Source organism: Zonotrichia albicollis, chromosome 6 (genome assembly GCF_047830755.1).
Source record: "Zonotrichia albicollis isolate bZonAlb1 chromosome 6, bZonAlb1.hap1, whole genome shotgun sequence".
Taxonomy (NCBI): Eukaryota; Metazoa; Chordata; class Aves; order Passeriformes; family Passerellidae; genus Zonotrichia; species Zonotrichia albicollis.
The window spans coordinates 47,441,489-47,461,397 of NC_133824.1; the positions used below are offsets into that span (position 1 = coordinate 47,441,489).

At 45.0% G+C, this 19,909-nt stretch overlaps 1 long non-coding RNA gene across 2 annotated transcripts; it reads right to left on the minus strand.

Annotated features, from left to right (window-relative positions):
• Positions 1-277: 277 nt before the first annotated feature.
• Positions 278-18,004, minus strand: LOC102074384 (uncharacterized). 2 transcript variants are annotated; one of them, XR_012580894.1, is made up of 5 exons: positions 17,883-18,004; positions 9,042-9,136; positions 7,392-7,474; positions 6,914-7,031; positions 278-6,420 (listed from the first exon to the last, which is right to left on the minus strand). It is a non-coding gene; the product is annotated as an uncharacterized LOC102074384 (long non-coding RNA). The 2 variants fall into 2 exon arrangements; XR_012580895.1 differs by having other exon boundaries at positions 8,970-9,136.
• Between the last annotated feature and the right edge of the window lie 1,905 nt (positions 18,005-19,909).

Consider the following 19,909-nt stretch of genomic DNA (forward strand, 5'->3'; position numbering starts at 1 on the left):
GATAGCAACTCCAACAGCTTATTTCAGAATCAAACTCCAGATATGGCTGAGCACAGAGCTCCCAAAACAAACCAGCCACAAGTCTGCCTCCATTTGGGGCTGCTTCAGAACAAACAGCACCCCAAGACAATGGTTTGGTTTTGTGTAAGCACAATGAGCTAAGCTATTAAGCTAATTACTAGATATAAATATGATATAGGCTCCCACATCATGAGCAGCACTGAACACTTCCCATATCCATTTGTATCACAGCAGAGATGGACACGACATGCCAAGGTTCAAGCAGGAATAGTGATCTTTATTGTTCACAGCTCATATTTATATGGTTTTCAAAAGCAGCACATTCAATCTCAATTGGCTGGTCACTTGTTGCCACCCACATCACTGGCCAATAGCTGCCTCCAAACGTGCTGGCAAAAGATTGGCCAGCATCCATTCCTTGCAGTTAAGTCCTTCAGCTTTTCATTGTTTTCTTCCTTAAAGTAGAAAAAGTTTTCCTTAAAGACTTCCTTTTCTCACAGGTACAGGCTGATCAAGTCAAGGTTACTTGTGTCTGTGAGGCCGCCAGGTCAGCTGTTAGCCATCATAGTTCCCCCTTTTTGTATTTCAACTACCAAGGTGGTCTTTATCATCCTCTCAGAGCCCTTTGTAAACAGGATAACAAACATGGCACAATGCACAAAATAATTATGCTAATACAAAAAATTATAAGCCCAGTTTGAATGAGGCTCTTCACCTAGCCTGATAAACCAAACTCTTCCAGCCAGTGATCTCTCCCAGAAAATCCTCCATATAACACATGCCATCAAACTCTTCAGAACTGTGTCCATGAGCTAACAAAAGAAAATCAACAGCATGCCACATGCTATCTACATCTACAGCCATAGCACTCTAAATTAAGGAAGTTTCGTTTACTCTTTAATCCAGAAACTACTGGGAGTAACATTTTGCTTTCCTGTCCCACTTCTGTCCAACATATCATGTTCTGGTGTGTAATTAAAAAATACACACCCTTCTGCTGATAATGTCCCTGAAATGTCTGACTCTTGGGGTTCACATGGAGCAACAGGTAAATTATTATCATAAAACATCCCATAGCTCCCTAAGGGGGTTTTAGTATTACAAATGTTCTGGGAAGAGCATCGCACTTTGACAACATTTTGTGTTACTTGTATAGTTTGTGTGCCATTCAAGGGTACCCCACTAAGCAGGAGGGAAAAGGTTGTTCTGGCTGTGCCATAGACAAAATCAATCTGATTCCATTCAATCTGATCAGCTGCAGAGAGCAACTGATACCCAAACACTGTTTCTGTTCCACAGCTGAGGGGCCCTCAGGGAGGTGCTGCTGATTGTGATCCAGAGCAGAGCCTCGAGCACAAGGCCCCAAGGACCTTCCCACTCGCTGGTAATGAGGTCCCATACCTCAGGCTTGGGCAACTGGATGGCACGAGAGGACTGCAATGACGGTTTTGGGAGCTTGGCGATATCATAAAGCGATGCAGTGTGCACAGAGCTTTGGCCACCCTACTTTGTGGGGTTTCACCAGACATTGGCCCTTTTTGTTTCTCAAGAATGCACTTCAAAGCACCATGGGCAAGCTCAGCAATGGCTGGGCCTGTAGGGGAATGAGAAATGCCAGTGAGATGTGACATGCCCCATAACTGCAAGAATTGATGAGTTGTCTCTGAGGTACAGGCAGGGCCATTATCAATTTATCGGGGTGGCCAGCACTGCAGCAGAGCCAGGCCCAGCCCAGCCCTACCAGGCCATGCAGGCCATGTGGTGAAGTGTGGGCCTGACCAGTGTCCACCTGTTCCAAAGCTGGAAGCAAGACAGCTTTTCCTGGGTTTTGTTTGTTTTCAAATGTGATTACACAGGGACGTGTTCAGCTTCCTTAAGTGGTTTAATAAGGTGTCAATATTCAAAACTAGCCAGAGGATTGGTTCTGATGGGCCCAGAGGAAGCTTTTAGCAGTCCTCACAGAGAATCACTTCCATAACTGATGGATTTTCTCTTTACCTAAAAACCAAGCTATGTTAAACCACAACATTCACCACCCCTAGTCTCTGTGAATACACATTTTAAAATAATCAAAATTATATTCAACATGCAACTTCTACTTAGAACAATAAAAAATACTAAACTAAACAGAAGGAAAAAACTGCTTACAATAACCTCCACCCCTAGACATTTCACTATAATTACAATATAAATTTTCCACTAACATTCTATTTAAACTTCTTGCTTAATACTTGCTTTGCCCTTTATTTCTCCTAATTATCTCACAGCTTTCACCAATTGTGTGTATTCTCCACCAAAAGATGCAGTGGTTTCAGTAACCAGGCAGAAACATCAATTTTCATTTGCCAATCCGAGTTTTCTGGCCAATGCACCAATTACTGAAGTGGGTCTAGCACTGGCCAAATGCCAGTGCACCCACTAGAATTATTTACTCACTTTCTGTTGTGAGATAAGGATTAGGAGGAGGGAAAAACAGGTTTTAACTAAAAAATAAGCTATGCTAAACCAGAACACTAGGGAAGTTAACTCAGGGTCACTTTTAAGAATATTAAACAACGGTGATAAATGTGGGGTAGTTAACCTTAAATAGGGTCATATCCAGCTGATGATGATACCTAAAAGGTTTTGTGCATTATTTAATGTTTGGATCTTGGTTGAAAATTTAATTGTTTGTGGTTGTATTGTCTGATGTAACATTTTAACTGCTACCTATTTCCATGGGGGTTGTTGTTGCACCTCTCCAGGTGCAATGTGCAACTGCAACTCTTGCAGTGCTTGCATCAGTTTTGGCTGAATCTGTAAAAGGCCTTCTTTGCTGCAAGACTGACAGAGAGCACTGTAAATACAAATTTGGGATATCATCAAGACATAAAGGAATGGCAAAGAAACAGTCTTAAATCAACAATCAAAATGTCCCAGGTAGCAGATATCGTAGCAGGGCATGGCACTCCAGGCTGTAAAGCACCCACACTTTCTGTAATTGTATTAATTTTTCTTAAGTCATGAAACAACTTCCATTTACCTGATTTCTTTTTAATCACAAACACAGGGGTGTTCCATGGACTTGCTGATGGCTCAATATGACCTTGGTTTAATTGTTCTTTAACCAACAATTAAAGAGTGTTCAGTTTTTCTTTTCAAGGTGCCACCGATGAACCCACACAGGTCAATCAGTGAGTCACTGTAAGGCTAGTGTAGGATGCTTTATGCCCCTCAGCACAGTGGCCCCTGTGAAAGATCTGTTCCCAGCCACACCCCCCATGCTGACAAGACATCCCTTCCCCACAGGTGAGTGGCACAGCAGTAACATAGGGATGGATCGTGCCTGTCTGTTCTGGATTTTCAACTAACACAGGCTTACCACTCCAGTAACTTTGTGTGGTACCTCCAAGGCCAGCAACAGATCCTACAGCTATGGTGGGCCATGACTGAAGCCATGTGTAAGCAGATATGATCATAACATCTGCTCCAGTATCTATCATCCCACTGACCTCGATGTGGGATGGATTTGCCTGAGGCATTGTATGAGCACAAACCACGTTTGATCTTCGATCAGACATGACCTGAGTCCAGTATACTTCAGGTTCCCCAGCAAAGCCAAAGCTTCAGTTTCCTCACAGCTTTGAGTCTGTTTCAGGAACACAAGACTTAAAAAGTACAAGTTGAACAATACAACTTTTAGCTGGAATGGATACAGGAGGAGTAGCTCTTGATACCACAGCACATATTTGTCCAGTATAGTCTGTATCTGTAACTCCAGGGTGGACAAAAAAAACCTGTAATGTTGCTCTTGATCATCCTAATAATAATGTACTTAATCTCTCCCCAGTAGGCCCATGGGCCTCGAGGGGGATTTTATATAACTGCAACAAGTCTGTAAGTTATAATGCCATCAACAGACATATCCACATCAGCAGATCCTCTTCTTGTCCCTGTGCATAGGCCTGCACTGGAGGACGGGAAGGTGCTCATGCCTGCAAGCATCTCCCTTTAGGACTCCTGTTCCAGTTTCCCTGTCCACTAAGAGGCTGTCCGTTCGCGTGGAATTTAGACCTGCATTGCTTGGCAAAATGACCGGGTTTTCCACATCGGTAGCAGTTTCCCACTACAGGCACAGCTCTCCATTTCTGGTGTGTCCCCCATGAGTTGTACCTACGGGGACAATTTGCTTTTCTGTGGCCTAGTTGCCCGCATCCATAGCATGTATACAACCTTAGAGCAGCTGCCAAGTTATCAGCTAACCTAGCCATTTCAAAAGATACAGTTCCAACATCAGCACATGCATCAATCATTTCATCTAAGGATGGATTTATTTCTGGTAATAGGTCTATTGCTTTCTTGCAGTCTTCATTTGCATTGCTTCGTGCCAATGCCTGTATCAACAGATATTTTGCTTCATCATTTGCTATTTGCTTTTCTATTGCATCTTTTAATCGTTCTATAAATTGCATGTAAGGCTCTTTGGGGCTCTGCTTAATTTTTACGCAACTCTGAGTTGGTGTCACCAATGCCATTTTTCCAACTTCCATCAGGGCCTGCATTCCTAAATCTCTTGCCTTGGCCAATATCAAGGGATTTAGGCGTGCTTGCAACTGAGGGTTATTTACAGGAGACCATCCCAGAAGCTGAGAGACCCCTGCCCCAAAGCACGGATCTTGCTGTGGCACCGCTAAACTATGCAGCCCTTGCCTTTCCACTTTTTCCTTCCAGATGAACTCAAACATCACGTATTCCTTCGGGGCACAGACCAACCCCGCTATTTGCTTGACATCAAAGGGTGTCATTTCCCATTCAGCTAGAAGTCGTAACATCCTTGTTACAACCGCAGACCCCAGGCCATGCTGGGTAGCTAGTTGGCGTAACTGGGTGAGAATTTTAAAGGCGACTTTTATAAAGGATGCAGTCCCATTGTTTTGCCCTTCTTGGTCATCCAAGGAGTGTGGGAACCAAGGTACAGAAATTTGTTCAGCAACTTCATAATCTCTACTATCAAGTGCCATGAATTTCATACGTTGCCAAAAGCTAACTGGATTGTATGCTGAGATAGCAGCCCCAGTCGTCCCACTCACAAGCTCTTGGCCACTCAAGAACAGCTGGGGATACAGATTAGAAAGTTGTTCAGCAAGTTCAAGATCCCCATTAGCAATGGCCTCTAATTTATGATATTGCCAAAACGTAACCCGGTCATATCCTGAGATAGTAGCTGACACTGGTTGCGTGGTAAAATCATCCTTCTGAGGGCCAGCAGGGAGGCGACAACTTGGGCCTCCCCTGTTAGGATTCCACGAATCTACTAATAGAGGGGATTCCTTGGGCTTCTCAGGCTTTGGCTGTGGACACGATGAGGTGTGGCATCCTGCCGCTCTGGGTGCTGGCAGCTCCCTGCTGGAACTGTCAGCACCAAGTGCTGCACGGCTCCCGGCTCCTATTGCCATGCCAAGCTTGCGATTGGACCCATCAAGCACTGGAGGGGCTGTCGGCAGAAGTTTATCATCACTCCGCTCATCCGTAGGCAGAGGAGAGGATGGCTTGGTGCTAACTGGGGGTGCAGGTGCACACGGTGCAGGCGGAGTTGCAGGGATGGCAGGCGCAGACGACACCTGCTTCCCTTCTGCTTTTTCACCCGCCCTTTCCACTCGTGAACTTGATGTGGCACCTACTCCCCCAAGCGCTCCCTCCTGAGCTCCACCATCACTGGGTGTCTTGGCAGGTGGAGTCTGTGGTGCCTCAGCTGCTGGTTTTGCATTTTGCTCAAGTTCCAGCAGTTTCAAAGCGTCCAGCAACCGCCTCGAGGTGGTCATAATATTTTTAGCAGTGTCATCACCTCGAGAGGCTGATTCAAAAATCAATTCACCAGCCCGTTCCCAGATTTTAACAAGAAATGCAGCTTCTATGGTGGCATCTACCCCATGGTTCCTACACCACTGCAATAAAGTATGCAGATCCTTTTTATCACATTTTATCCCTCGGCGGTCCAACATAAAGCTCCATACATTCACTATAGCTTTTTCTTCTGCTGACACTTTATCTTTTTCTTTGGTTGACACTTGAGATCCCATTGTCCCCAGTGGATCACCTTCTTAATTTTAAGTCTTGACCTTTGCAGCTCGCCACGCCGCTTACAGCTCTCTACGCTTCACTGTGTGCCCCTGCACCCACCGGTGTTTTCTGAGTCAGAGGTGCAGTGTTGGATTCTGGACTATCTTCCTTCAGCTCACCCTGAGAGAAAGCAGGAGCTGGGAGTCTCTGAGCTCCCACCCCGTGAAAGGGCGTTGAGGCCAGGTGGGCAGCCCTGGTAAAGTCACACGTGTCCTCTGGGTTGGCACAAAGGCTCTTGTTCTTGTAGGAGCCCGTCACAATTGCATCCTCACTCAAGCGTTCAATTCCATTCAGCTCATCCTGCAAATAAACAGAAAACACACTGAAAGCCTCCAGATTGTATGACAAATCTTTCTTTATTTAAAAGCTGAACATTTCTCTTCCCTTTCTTCCACTCCACCACCTTCCAACATGAACAGGACTTTCAGCCTTCAGGAATTCTACTTAGCACAGAATCCCAGAATGGCCCAGGTCAGAAAGGACCTTCAAGACCATCGACTTCCACCCCTCCCCATGGCAAGGGACACCTTCCACAAGTGCAGTCTGCTCCAAGCCCCATCCAACCGGGCCTGGAACACTTCCTGGGACACGGCAGCCACAGCCACAACAGGATATTTCCTGTACCAGCTCACCATCACCCCCTTCAATTACTGCCATGCCAGGCAGCAGTTTGGAATCCTTGCTGCTCACACCTGATGCCAGTCCAGCCAAGCTGAGTCAGCCTGGCAGCAGCACAGGCTGCCTTGGTGTCTCCTGGGCAGGAAATCTGCCATGGCCCCAAGGGTTTCCTTACACAGGCTCCTGCTGCTGCTGCTGCTGCCGTGCTTTCCTTGGCACTCAGAGAATCCACAGCATCACGAACAGCGAGAGGCTGACGGGCACTTTTCTCATGGGCACCATCTGCTGAACAACTAAGAGGAAGTTACACTCAGTTACATATTTATTAGAGCAGCTGCCCATCTCCAACAATTTCCACTCAAGAGTTTAAGTCTATTGATCCTTCCAATCAACCCATTTCTACTACAGAACTAGCACTAAGCCACAGATACAGCTCTCCAGAATATAGCTAGTTCATAGGGCAGCTTAAATAGTTCTAGGTTGAAGAACAGAAGACTATTTCCTCATCAGGGACTCCAACTAATCAAATAAAAATTACCACTAAACACACCCCCCTCCCCATCCATGCAGCTAACAGTTATTGCAGCTGCTACAGCAAGGGTTTGATGCTTCCATTTGCCTTCCCTCTGAAATTCAGCTCTTAATAATCCTACCTTGTATTCTGATTTGTCAAAGAAGAGATTCATAAATATAGAGAAAAATGGAACAGCAGCCAGTGGGGGAAGTCAACCTACATCTTTAAAGAAAAAACAAGAGACTATCATATCCACAGTTCTTCCAAAACAGCATCTCCAACATTACCTAAAATACTTAATACCCAATCTTAAAACTACTGTCCCTAGCAGGTGTCCCCTGTACCATGAGGAAATGGATTCAAAGACAGAAAAAAAAGTACTTATAATGTTCCAGGGCTTGCAAGGGTCTTTCAGGGTGAAGAGAGAGGCGACAATCTTGACCTCACATTCAGAAGGCTTGATTTATTATTTTATGATATATATTACATTATTACTATGCTAATAGGAATAGAGAGAAAAGCTCTCAGAAGCTTACTAAGCTAAGAATAGAAAAGGAATCCCCCACAAAGTTCTGTGTCCAGGCAGAAAGCAAGAACAGCTCTGCCGTGAGTGGCCAGCAAATCCAAACATTCACCCAAGACCAATCACAGGTGCACCTGTGGCATTCCACAGCAGCAGATAACCATTGTTTACATTTTGTTGCTGAGGCCACAGCTTCTCAGAAAGGGGAAAAATCCTAAAGAAGGATTTTTCAGGAAAGATTTCTGTGACATTATAAGATTTCAACTACATAATTTAAACCTAGATGCCAAGTCTCTGCCTAAGTCCCTTAGAGATAACTTAGCCTGCTGCTCAGTTCTACCCACTCTCTCCCTCTCCCTGCTATGAAAAGCCACTGCCTTGGTAAGGAACAAATCTCCATCCCACAGAAATGGGCATGCCAAGAGATTTACCCTCTGATGCGGCATCACTGACTTCCAGGAGAAACAAACAGTCTTACAGCTTAACAGGAATGCAGATTTTACACATTTGTCAGCTAACCCTGGCACAGCCACGGGCAGAGCCACTCTGCAGTCCACAGGCAATCCCTGCTGCTCACCCCTCCTCAGCATTCCTTGGCTCCATGCAATCCCAGCCTCTGGGAACTGCCTGTAATACCAAACAGTCTCTGCCACTCCTCCCTCACAGGGAGCCTGTCTGTTCCCTGGCCATCATTAGCCACAGAAAGGTAGAGCAACCTTGCAAAAGAATGTGTTTGCCTCTGCTCTGACTAAACCACCCCATCTCCTGGGATTTATCAGCATTTCAGGGAGCACTGTACAAGCACCACACTCACTCCTCCACCACCTAAGCAACACTGTTGGCATGGCAACTCTGACAGCTTATTGCAGAATAAAACTCCAGATGTGCTGAGCACAGAGTTCCCAAGACAGAAAAAACCAGCCACAAATCTGCCTCCATTTGGGGCTCTTTCACAGCAAACAGCACCCTCAGACACAGAGCTTGTGCTTCTGCCTAAACACACTGAGCTAAGCTATTAAGCTCATTAGCATATATGGATATGACACAGGCCCCCACATCATGAGCAGCACTGAACACTCCCCGTGTCCTTATGCAACCTCTGCTGAAGCCTCTGTCTTCAAGCTGCAGCACTAATTGCTTCCAGGCTGACAGATTTTAAATTCTTCCAGCTGCAAGAGAGGCTTAAGTACTCACAAAACAAGTCCCATTTCAGGAAGCAGCTTTGAGAATCCTAGATGCAATTCCCCATCCCAAACTCCAACTCACATCATCTGTGGCTCAGCTGGCTCGTCCACATAGGGGGTGAAACTGGGCACTGGGAGGGGCACTGCCAGGCCAGAGCTGCCAGTCCTGCGAGGACGCTGTGGAAAGAAAGGCAACATCAACAACACAGGGATCATTTCAGTCTCCACATCCCTCTGCATTCTGCATCTCCCTTCCCTCATCTTCTGCTCAGTTGGGCACTTTCTTACATTGAAAATTAAACTTGATGGAGACTTTTCCAAATGAATTCCCTTCTGACACAGTCACAGCCCACCAGCTGAACACTGGCACCTAAAAGGCTCCTCCTGCACGTCCTCACCAGCCCCAGCTCCTCTTATTCTGAGGAAATGTTTATATTTGTGAAAAATGCATGTGTTTTATGATTGGTTTTTCACAAATATTAAAATGAATATTATATGTGTTGCGTTAGAAAGCTATGCTGTATTAATTTTCTTAAGTACTGTGTTAAAGATAGTTTCAAGTTATAAAAATTGTAAAAATAGAAACTGTGCTACATAAGATACTTTGTTTAAAAGAAAGGGCTCACAGTGAGAGAGCAGCCACAGGACACCTAAATCTTTCATAGAAAAAGAATTTATTGCCTTCTTATCAGATGAAATGAACTTCTTCTCGACTCAAAGGCGCTGTTAGGATTCAGAGGAAGAAGTTGATGAAGACCAGACAGAATCCTGTGTTTGAATAGAATTTATGCATCATGTATGAAGTGTATGAAGATGCAACAGGCTGTTGTTCTCAAGGGTTAATCCTTTGTTAACGCGTGTCCTTTTTCGGGCTCGTGCTGCCCAGAAAAATGTTCCCGGACATCCGTAACTCTTTGTCTCTATTGTCTCATATTGTCCTGACTCAATTTTTCCAAATTGTTATTAATCTAATAGTGTTACTATTTTTTAACCATTTTATTACTATTAAAGTTTTAAAAATTTTAAAAACAAGTGATTGGTGGTTTTCACATATATATTGAGGGAGATATATATACACACATTATCCTGGTCAGGCTGGGTATTCCTTATTTTCCACAAATGCCACAGTTCTCAGCCAAGATTGTCTGAATTCTATGACAATATTCACTCCCTGTCCACCAACAACCTCCAGACTTGGAGTTTGGTTTTTTCTCAGTTTTCATATCAGAAGCCATTGCAGCACCACAAAAATCCCTTTACAGTGTTATGAATGAAGTTCTGTATGCCTAATTAATAAAAGCAAAATTTAATTTAGCAGCAATTTTAATTGAACTGCAATTTTATATAAATGAATACAATTGTTTTAGATAATTAATTATAAAGCCAAATCAAGAATAAATTTTATTTCATGACCAGGATTCGGTCTCCGATAGGCACAACCAAAGGGGAGCGTCGAGCCTGGGAACACAGATGCGAACTCGAGGGCTGGGGATCCGCTCTGCTCACCAACGCTGTCTGTGAAACACAAAGCTGTGTTTGGTGTCAGGCACACACAGGCAATGTGTGCATTTGTGATTCAGATATGTGTGGAGACCGACAGTGGGACATCTGCGAACTCTAATAATATCTGAGCAAAGTAAAGTGTGGAAGAAGGCCTTTGAACGTATCTGCTGTTTGCATGTAACCTTGGTTGATTTAGGAGCTTTGGAATTAAAGCTTTAAGGATGTTGTTTTTTGCTTGTAGTTAATCCTTAAAGACTTCTGCAATAATAACCTTTTGAAGTATAATTTTAGAATATTGCTTGTGTCCTTGCAACTATAGCTTTGGAATATATATAGAGGAAATTTGCTTATCTCACGCCTTAATAAAGCAGAGAAAAACAGCTTGAGAAAGGATGAACATCACCTCAGGGTTTATGGCACTGACCAAGGGAAGCTGGACATCACTGTTATGAGATTTATCGTCTCTGCAGTTAAAAGGTGGACCCACATCTGGGGAGCTGGACCCCACCAGATGGGATTTGTCTTTCTTCTTTTGGAAACTGATTCCATCTGGAGATACTCCTTTTCTGGGATACATCCTGAGAAAAATTAAATCACAATAGTGTATAGAATTGTGACATAAAAATTGGGACTAGAAACTGCTGATGAGTAGAAATTGGAATAGAAACTGCAGAGAAAGCTTTTGAGTACCCCTATAAATAAATACCTGTAACCTTTAACTATCAGTGTGCAGTTGGAGGGAAAAATTCCCCAACTGTACCCAGAGCTGTATTGCTCATACTTTACCATATTAATTAATAAATTGATTGCTGCTTGAATATTGGCCTAGTCAAGTTTCTTATTTATAACATGCCTCTGCTGGGCTCTGCCTTCGAGGCGGGAAGAAGTTCGTTTCTTCTGATAAGAGGGCAATAAATTCTTTTTCTCTGAAAGATTTAGGTGTCCTGTGGCTGCTGTCTCGCTGCAAGTCCTTCCTTTTAAACAAAGTATCTTACATAGCATAGTTTCTATTTTAACAATTTTTATAACTTAAAACTATACTTAACACAGTACTTAAGAGAATTAATACAAAAACTATATGGGGTTTTTTTTGCCTGAGGCAGAATTTCTCCTATACCTCCCGTCACTTTACATATTCACGTAGTTTCCTTTTCTCTGTGCTGGGCTGGACAAAGCCGTTTCTGGGCAGTGCTGAATGCTGATTGTCCTGGAATTGGGATGCACACCTTGGACTACTCTATCTGGATCATAGATACTTATTGGGTGTTCATAGCTTGGGTGTCTCTGCACTGTCCTGGAAAGGGCCCATCTCCACACAGAGCCAAGTCTTATCATTTGCTAATTAGGTTTTTCCTCCTGGCTGCAGTCTGTGATTTCACAATTGGTGAAGCAATCTCTCAGGGGGCTGCTTGTGGTTCTAAATCTTGAAGAATTTTTTGTACAAGCACAACTTATTTCATGAATATTTTACACAGGCACGAATTATTCCCTAACATATATCACACAATCAAGTGTATTAAATATAACCAAGCAAATAAAAAATGTGGCTGTGATTAATTAAGTATGATTAAGGTTTGTATAAAGCATAAGCAAAACCAACGAGGGTACAGGGAGGGCTTCTCACCCTGACCCATGCACAAAACAAATAATCCAAACTACACTTCCATACTGTATGCCAATACATATTCATCAGTATTTTTCCATAAATCTCCTCCTATTCTCAATTCTTGAAATCTATGTCACTATACTGCATAGACAGCACATGCTGCAGTTGTTGCTAGGGGGGTCTCCTGGCTCTTCAGGGGCAGGCTTGCTGCCTTCCTCGCTGTCCTCTGGAAACCTCACAGGTTGCACATGCACACTAAGCTGTGTGTTATGTAAGTAAGCATCATGTTCCAAACAAGCCTTATTATTCCATAGATAAAACCACAACTTGGATTCCTCACCTGGAATCGTCCCAACTTCGCTCTGTTTTGAGATCTTGCTTATCTCAGTATTACATCCTGCATCCTGTTTTTCACATGTAACAAAGAACTCTGCTCATGCCAAGGCCAACTCTGCTTGGGATCTTGCTTATCTCAATCCTACTTTATAACTTTATAACAATTATTTTCTAAAATATTGAGAGAGTTACAATTTAGTTAGCACAAATCATATCCATTTATCACACACAGTTCTTATTTTACAGCCAAGATTGTCCCAATTCTATAATATTCATTATCCTGTCCACCAAGAGCCTCCAGACTTGGAGTTTGGTTTTTTCTCATTTGTTTCATCAGAGGCCATTGCAGCACCACAAAAATTCCTTGCCCATTTCTGAGATCTGACAATGACTGGGAAAGGGGCTCTGCTTGGTGCAAGCAAGAAGCCAATTTATTGTTCTACAGCTCAGTTTATGTACTCTTACAGCTTTAGGTGGAATTTTCCACTGCCAAAGTGATACCACAATATTTATGTTTCCTGGTAACATTGCTTAACCACAGACTTGCATGATTTGCTTTAGACAAAGCACAATACTTTTCTGGTTTCTCTTTTACATTTCTGTTTGCTGTTCCCAGGGCTTTGGGCCCACCAGGTGCAAGATGACTGTGTAGAGCTTTTTGTTCTACTGCTCAGCTGATCCCCACAGAGGCCCATCAGTAAAGAGAAGAGGTGGAATTTAGTCTGGCAACACATTACTCTCATCTGCCTATTTCATCAGACCAAGAAAATTTACACGGTGGGAATACTTCACAAACTCACTCCTCTTTTCCATCATTTCCCAAACTGCTTCCTGAGGCATCTTGAAACCAGCAGTAAGAGAAATCCCTTCTTCCCTGTGCAAGTTTTAATATGTCAGAGCATTCACCAAAGGTTATTCTTGCACTCCCCTTCAATGGAGTGCAATTAAACATCCTTGCCTCTTCTGCCAGAAACAGGATATTTTATTTCATTAAATCTAAGAAACTTCATTAAGTGGGGAGCAGAGACTACTCTAAGGGCAGACACTAAAAGAAATATGGAAGCATTCAGAGACCAGAATGAATGTTTTAAACAGCACAAAGAGGTAGGTAAAAGAAATTTATATTAATTCCTCCTCACTCTTCTCAACTATATTAAGCCAGTGATTTACTGAACTTTTCCATTAATTTAATGTTATAAATGGCTATGTGGTAGTTGGCTCTCACTGCTATTTATATGTTTTAATTATAGAATTGCAACTCCTTGCAAATAATTATTTTAAGTTTTAACCTGTTTTTAAGCATGGGAAAATTAGTAATAGCTAATGGGCAATGCAAACAGAGAAGCAAGGCTTTCACAAGATGTAAGCGGGCTTGCAAAAGACCTATTTTAAGATATGCTTGCTGCTGCAAAACATACATTTAAAATAGCATAAGCAGAGAAACAAAAACCACAAAAGAAGAACCAAGCTTAAAGTCCCAACACCAGACCTTCAGAAGAACCCTGTAGACTGCTGAATCTGCAATCATTGAATTGCGCAAAAGGAATGGAAACCTGAAATAAGAAGTGTGGTCAAGGAGCCCAAAACAGATGTACAACAAAAAGTGAGGAAGTGATGCTATAAACAACCCTGGGCTGAAGAAGGGAGAGGGTACTGGCTTTACCAGGCACTTGTATCTTTTGCTTTATGTTTTATCCTTTCTAAATAATTTATCAAACTCTTAAAGACTGGGCTTAGTTTCTCACATGTAACCAAACTGCTTTCCATCTGAAAAGAATGTTCTTGGAGTTTCCAAGAATTTTAGCCTGGTTGCATCCCTCCCTCATTCAAGTTTTTCTTACCAAGCTCCACTTACAACAACGTCCATATTGAAAAGATGAAAATACTTTTATTATCTCAATGCCTGAAGTTGTTAGCTTGTATGTATTCATGTATTTGGAGTTCTGCAGACTGTTAAATGCCTCAGTGTAACTTCCAGTACCTCCCCACCTTTCTTTCCCACAGGGAACAGGCCCTTATTGACACATTCCTAAAATGTTATCTCTTGCCTGGTAGTGCTCCAAGGACATTTTATTTTGCACCACACAATCGCTGGCATAATGAAGGCAGTTGAGGAGGGCAGAAGCCAGGGAGGAGATAGACATACACACATTATCCTGAGGAGAGGATATTGTGTGTATATATATCTCAGAGGAGAGGAGCCAACTGCTCCTCTCATTGCACAACATTTCCCTGATACTCCAGTTGCCCAATCCTATCAACTGTAAGGATTGAATTCTGAGCTGGGTTTTGCCATACTGTGTACCTGAAGGCTTGCAAGGAAAGTTTTGTTTTTACATTACCATTCTAACGTCTGGAAAACGGTCTGGAAAAGTTTGTGTTCCAGCACATGACCAACAGAACAAACCACAGGGGACACAAGTGTGATATTTATTGTGGAATAATTCGTGCCTGTGTAAAATAAACACAAAATAAGCTGTGCTTGTACAAAAAATTCTTAAAGATTTAAAACCACGAGCCGCAGCCTGAGAAAGAGATTGCTTCACCAATTGGGAAATCACAGATGGTAGCAAAGAGAAAAAACCTAATTAGTAAATGAAACTACGTGGCTCTGTGCAGAGATGGGCCCTTTCCCAGGACAGTGCAGAGACACCCAAGCTATGAACACCTGATAAGTATCCATGATCAAGACAGAGCAGTCAAAGGTGTGCATCCCAATACCCGGTTCCCTTAACTCGACAATCAGCATTCATCCCCTCCCAGAAACTGCTTTGTCCAGCCCAGCACAGAGAAAAGGAAACTACATGGATATGAGAAGCGACAAGAATTGAAGAAACTCTGCCCCAGGAGGAAAAACCCGTGTATAAAAGTAGCCCAGCAGAGGCAGCATTGGTAAACAGAGAGAGTTCAGATCTGTGGTCAGCAAGTGCTAATCCCGGGCTCGACGCTGACCCTTTGATTGTGGCTATCAGAGACCAAATCCTGGTCATGAAAAATAAATGTTTTATAGATTGATTTGGGTTTATCATTTATTATTTATAACACAAGCATCATAAAGTCACCCTAGGGCATCCAGGCACCAGCCTCGTGCCTTTCTATTCTCCTTCTCTCAGCTCCAGAGAACATGGCAACACTGGGCTTATCCAAGCACCTGTGAAACAACCCCGATCTCCCAGGATGGATTCCCTTCACACAAGCTCTTCCATCACTCCCCTACAACAGCCTCAACACCTGTAGCACAGCTGTTCCTTTTGATGTCTACTTGAAGCCATGGGAAGCTCCTCTGTCATCCAATTGCCAGGATAAATATTCCATTGATACTGCTCTGCAATTCTTTTGATCTGTGCTCTTCTCTTTTCCTCACAAGCACTTCAAAACAAGACTTGCAAAATGTCTTCTTTGCACAGCCCTTCTTTGCACAAGGCAGCCAACAAGTTCTTCCATCAGCTTCTAGTTTCCAAAAGAATTCAACTCTTACATTTCTGTCTTACACATTTAACTAATGCCTGCCTTCTCTCCCCTTCTCTCATATTTTACCTCTTACATTCCTTTTCTGCCCTCCAGACATTTCAGCAGGCCACCTCTGCCAATTCTTCTGCTTAGCAAGGATTTTCTTTTCTTGAGTTTAAAACTCCACAGAGAGTTTTTCAACCTTATTCAAACAATATCAGCCTGCTAAACTTGAACAGAGTACACATGGCCAGGGACTCTTTAGGAGAGCAGCCATTCACAAGGGATGCAGTGACAGGACACGGGGGAATGGCCTTAAGGCAAAGCAGGGTGGCTTTGGGTGAGATATTGGGAAGAAATTCTTCCCTGGGAGGATGCTGAGGCCCTGGCACAGGTTGCCACACAGAAGCTGTGGCTGATCCATCCTTGGGAATGCCCAAGGCCAGGCTGCATGGGGCTTGGAGCAATGTGTGCTAGTGCAAGGTGAAACCAGATATCTATAAGGTTCCTTCTAATCCAAACAATTACACAATTCTGTCATTAAATCTGTATTTACAATAGACACAAACTACAGGCAAGGGGGACCTCTGCTTCGAGGTTTAGAAGTCATGAACTTCCACACACCTTCCTCTCTTTTCCCCGTTCATTTTCAGCCACCTTACCTTGTTGGATTTCTAAGGTCCTGAACTGATTTCTTTCTGCAGGCTGGACATCTCCTGTCTCTGCCAGAGGAGCTGCACACTCTCCCTTGTCAGGAGGGAGTGGCTGTCTCCTGGGACACGACCACCCCTCCTTTAATCTTGTCTAAAATGGACACCTGTACAGCTGGGTACTGACCTGAAACCTGACAGAGACTGCTTTCCTAAGCCCATTCACCCCAAATTTCTGTGCAGCCAGAACACACCACTTAGATACCCAACTTTTAGAGGGACTTGGGGGTTTAATTCCCCCCTACGGGAAACATATGAGAAAAGCGCCCATCTTGACAGTGTAGAACCGCAAGCAGGCAATATTAGCAGCAAAAGCCACTAAGATTAGGCCATCTCCCTCCCCGGTGATTGCTCTTTTCCATGCCCGGAGATCCCCCCATCCTCCTCCCAGGGCTTGCCCACGGCTGCGCTCCGGCCCGGGGGAGCCTCAGCCAGGCTCAGTCGGGACCCCCTGGTCCTTCACCAGTTCGACGAGCGGCTGCAGCAGGCGGGGGCACAGCCGAGCCTCGGCTCGTACCGGGGATTCCCCGCTGGCACCGGCGGGAGCCGCGGCTGTTGGCGCCCCGGGACGCATCGCCGCACGCCGAGACCGGGCACCCTGCGCTGGCCGGGCAGCTCCAGCGCCGTGCCGGGCACCAAAACACGTCTCAGTACGCCACAGCCGCGAGCGCCATGTACCTCATACCCTAAAGCCCCTCACGGATCCCACACAGACACAGCCCCTCCGCCCTACATATCCCACAGCCCCTCACGGACCCCCAGAGACACCCACAGCCCCACAGACCTTACAAAACCTCAGCCCCTCACGATCTCCCCGCGCCCCTCTCGGCCCTCAGCTGCGCGCCCCTCACGGATCCCGCCGCCGCCAGTGCCGCGCACCTCAGTACCTGGAGCCCCTGAGCCCCACAGGAATGCCTCAGCCCCCCACAACCTCTCAAGCCCTACACAACTCACGGCTCCCCGAGCGCCTCTCAAGGGCACGGCAGCCATCAGTTTCTCGAACTTCACAGCCCCTCAGAGACAGCACTGAGAGATAACTCGAGGACCTCTGACAGACTCCACAGCCCCTCAGCCTCCATCTCCGACCCCATAGGCGCGCAACTCTCACGGATCCCACAAACCTCAGCCCCGTGTATCTCACAGCCCCTGAGACCACCTCAGTCCTCCATGGACCCCTCAGCCCTGCATATCTTTAAGCCCACAGCACCTCAGCCCTCACCCCCGCACGGATCCCACAGCTCCGCCAGCCGCCTTAGCCCAGAGCGCCGCAGGTTCCGCCAACCCTTTCCAGATCCGCCTCCCACCCAGCCGGACGTACCGCACACAGTTCCCGGCCGCGCGAACCACCACAGCAGACACAACACCTTCCGCCAACCAACCAGCCAAGTACTGCCGCAGCCTTAATATTCAAGCCTCTCCCGCCTCCCCATTGGCCACGCCCCTCGCCCCGCCCCGCCTGATTGGGGACGCCATCCTGCGTCGCCCCAGAGCATCATGGGAAATGTAGTTTTCATCTCACCAGCGCCAGCCGGCGGGGAAAAATTTTAAAATTAATGCAGTCGCAGTTAGTCTCATCTGAAAGGCATACTCCTGTTCCTGCTCGTGTGTGTTCTCGCCCTTTCAATCTGCTAACCGCTGGCACTTGCTGATTCTCCACGTTATTTCTCTGTCTTAAATTCATCCCATCATTTTTTCTGAAGCACTCACTTCATGCAACTGGAGATGAGTTCTGCTTTGGTGTCACAAAAACAAGTGTATGTGTCAATGTGCTCCTCAGCCTCATAAACTACCTTCTCTCCAACAGCATTCCAAGAAACAACTTATTAGTCTGATAGGTTGCAGTAATACACAGGAGCCTGGAGTGACTGGAAGCGTCCAAGGCCAAGTTGGACGGGGCTTGGAGCAACGTGCGATAGTGGAAGGTGTCGCTGTTCATGGCAGAGGGTGGAATGGAATGGGCTTCAAGGTCCCTTCCCACCCGGAACATTCCAGGATTTTATGAATATGTCATCACTGCTTCCAGTGCCGGAGTACGACCGGGAAGTGAGACGAGATTTTTCCTGCTCGTTGAAAGGGCTGAGGGAAGAGCTCAGGAGAAACAACGGGGCAGAGGGTGAGCGCCCGTAGAGGCCGCACTCCGACAGCCTGTCCTGCAGCACCCCCTCGTGTTCCTGCCGGGAACTGCAATGAGCCAGGACTGCCTGTTCGCCTCTCTGAGAGCTGAGATCTTCATCAAATCCAGCATCTGCAGGGTCTCAAGGCTACAGATGTCCTGTTCCCCTCTGCATTAGTGTTATGTTTGCCCAATTATCCCATCAAAAAAACCCGAACAATATTTAAGGTAGCAGCAACTTTAATTAAATAGTTTAGGAAATATATAAATAAGGGATAATTTGGTTCAAATAATAGCACATAAGCAAAAGATACCGCGGGGTACAGAGGGCAGAGTTCTGGGACCCTTGTCACCTCACGTACAAGCTTGCCAAGTGAAAGTCACCCCTTATATGCCATGTGTCAATGCCATCTCCTCCCATTTTCGGTTCGTCACTTTTCTATCTCCGCCCTCATTACCACCTTTACCACGCATGCGCCACCACTCAGTTTGGTGGTCGCACAAGTCTTTGGGGGTCGTCGCTGATGAAGGCCCTGTAGTCTTCTTCGTTGTCCTTTAATTCACCTTTGGGTTACACATGCGCATCAAGCCAGTACAATGTAAGCCAAGACTAACATATCACTATATCTACATATCAAGGCAATAAATCCCTTATAATTAGCATTTTCTGGGACCCAACCAGATTCTTTGCTCATTTTTAGCAACTGTATCTTCAGTTTCTTTCCTGTGGTCCTTGAGAACATCTGCTGGGAAGGGGGGGGTGGAGCCTCTCTTCTTTGGCATTACAATTTTTAACTATTTTATTATTCTCAAATATTAATTACTGTATCAATATTGATTACTGTTTCAATTTTTATCAGCGCGAATCATACCTATTTATCACAATTAGGATCTGCAAACGCTGACGTATGAGGCAGCTGCAAAAAGAAATTGTCACGGACTTGGACAGGAATATCCTGCCAGGAACATAGATTAGCTGCCTGCTGTTATTGGAAATGTGATCAGTAACAGATATTTGTCATAAAGAAAACTGAATGAGCAGAAAGCAGGGTTTTTTTCACAACTGCCCTTGACTCACAGACTCTGGAGGCCTTTGTGATGCTCGTGACTAATGAAGCTTTTGCATGCACAGAAGAGACGAACTGTGACACAGTGTTGATGAAAGGTGGTTTCTGTGTTACATGGGCAAGAAACTCATGAGAGACCCAGGACTGCGGACGGCGGCAGGGGCG